Source organism: Acyrthosiphon pisum, chromosome A1 (genome assembly GCF_005508785.2).
Source record: "Acyrthosiphon pisum isolate AL4f chromosome A1, pea_aphid_22Mar2018_4r6ur, whole genome shotgun sequence".
Classification (NCBI taxonomy): domain Eukaryota; kingdom Metazoa; phylum Arthropoda; class Insecta; order Hemiptera; family Aphididae; genus Acyrthosiphon; species Acyrthosiphon pisum.
In genome coordinates this window covers 162219216-162221501 of record NC_042494.1, presented here as the reverse complement: position 1 = coordinate 162221501, position 2286 = coordinate 162219216, and positions in this window count along the sequence as shown.

Sequence of the window (2286 nt, the reverse complement as noted above, 5' to 3'; positions counted from 1 at the left end):
AACAAGTCATGTATTATCCAGTAAGTACCAGTGTTCCTTGGTTAGGTATACATTTGAACAAAAATAGTATATTATGTATAAATGATTAAACTGAAATCAAAATGTCTTAAGTTAATAACATATTGTATTATTTATTTTAATTTTTGCAACTACCAACTAGTGAAACTTAGTACTTACCCATAAATTGTACAAATGTAATCGCCAAGCATCCAATCCACGTGTCATAAATCAATTCAGGTACATATATGTTTGATTAAAGTATTAAATTATTAAATAAAATACGTAAAATACAATATGTGGTAAATAATAATAAAGACAATAATTATAGTTTATAGAAGAACCAATAGGGTATTAGGTATATTAAAAAATAAAATATCTACGACCATGAGTCACGGACTCACGGATTCAGTTTGTTATGAATTATGAGTTATCTTATAACCTTAACCGTTTATTTAATAACTAACGTATTTTTATGTGATTAACGTTAACCCAGTATAAGGTATACTTCCATATCATATAACCACGGAACCACGATGTCAGCTGCAATACAGAGAGCACAATATAAGATAGTGGGCACTATCAGTCTCTAGCACGAACTACTATGTAGTAGCACAGAACAACCAGAAGGGAATCATATTTCATTTAACATAGGCTCTTATGGGAGATGATAAAACCACGTCCGACATGTCTAAAAATTAAGCGTGCTGCCACATACAGGGAATTTCTCTATTTTTCTTTATATCGTGCAACACTGTTTATTCGTTCAGACCACGGTTATCTACTCTTAGTAGATAACCGTGGTTCAGGAGTGTTAGCCATGTGCTGTTGTTGTTGTTATGAGTGGAATTGCAGATTAACAGTGTAGCCACAAACCACAGAAAACTTAAAAAAAAGGGAATTTCATTGTATGTGGCAGCACGTTTAATTTTTAGAAATGTCGGACGGTTTTTCGACGAGCCTTAAGATTCCCTTCTGTTTGTTCTGTGGTAGTAGTTCGTGGTCTCTAGCATAGATAATAGATATGCCATGCAAACTTATCACACGGGAAATAATTGGAAAAATATTTGAGGTTATAACATAGATAATAGTATGGTCTCTACTCTCTAGACGCTCGCATCTGTTAATACCTAATCGCAAACCAGTCTAATCAGACATCATCGTATTGTTGTGTGTCCGTTGCACGATTAAAGATATACTGGTTACCCAACGGCCTATGCTTTGCACAGGCAGAAAACGGCTACGAAACCGCGATATGTTATGGACTGCCTACTAGCACCATCTAGGTGATTAACTTAGGAACTATTTGTCGTCACGAAATATTCAAAAGGAAAAAAAAGATTGTAATTAGTAATAATTAGTAATTATTAAATAGGTAATATGGCTAATACCACACAAAAAAATTTAAAACATATTAGAACAAAAGACAATAAATGCAGTAAATAATATTAATGATTAATTATAAATATTTAATAGTTAAAAGTTATACTAAATAAAATAAATAAATTAGCTAAATTAAATAATACAACATAGGTACTACTATTAGTTATTACATTACAAATTTGAAATTAACAAACCTCTACTTTATCACTTTCCATTTTTTCTAAAGGATGAAGAAATGGTAATGCCCCTTTTTTTAGTTGCCATCGCTTTAGGCAAACCTAAGAAGTAGAAAGTAATATTAACCATATCAATTCTTTATTTTTAAAATAAACTGATTATATTATAGGCTTAAACATGTTCTATATTGATATTTGAATAGGTATTTAAATTAGATAGTCGTTGCACCTCCTCTGGGAGGCTTCTACACCATGTTTAATCTGCCTTTTTTTTTCTTTTTTTTTTTTAACCAATATTTACCATTAATTGTTCTTATTGTTCTCTTTTTTGTAACAAATTGAATAAACTTATAAACCAAAAAAAAAAAAAATTTCAATTAGACAATAGTTTACTGTAAGTATATGGGTTTGTTCCTTCACCTGACGTCCATGTATTATTAAAATCTTCTTTATAAAAATGATTTGAACAAACCCGATTTGATTTTTTAAATAATACGCCTAAAGCTACTTCCATTTCTTTTTTTCTTCTTTTATCCTTATTCCTTAGGGTAGGTATTCCAAATGTTATTTTGGAAATTTCATGTGGTATTTGTATACAACAACTAACAAGTCATTTTGTTGTTTATAGTCTATACTCTATAGACTTATAGTGTCTTAAAGTAGACAAGTACTAATGTGTATATCACGATTAATGATATATCATATATCCTTTAATCGTGGTTTAAATTTG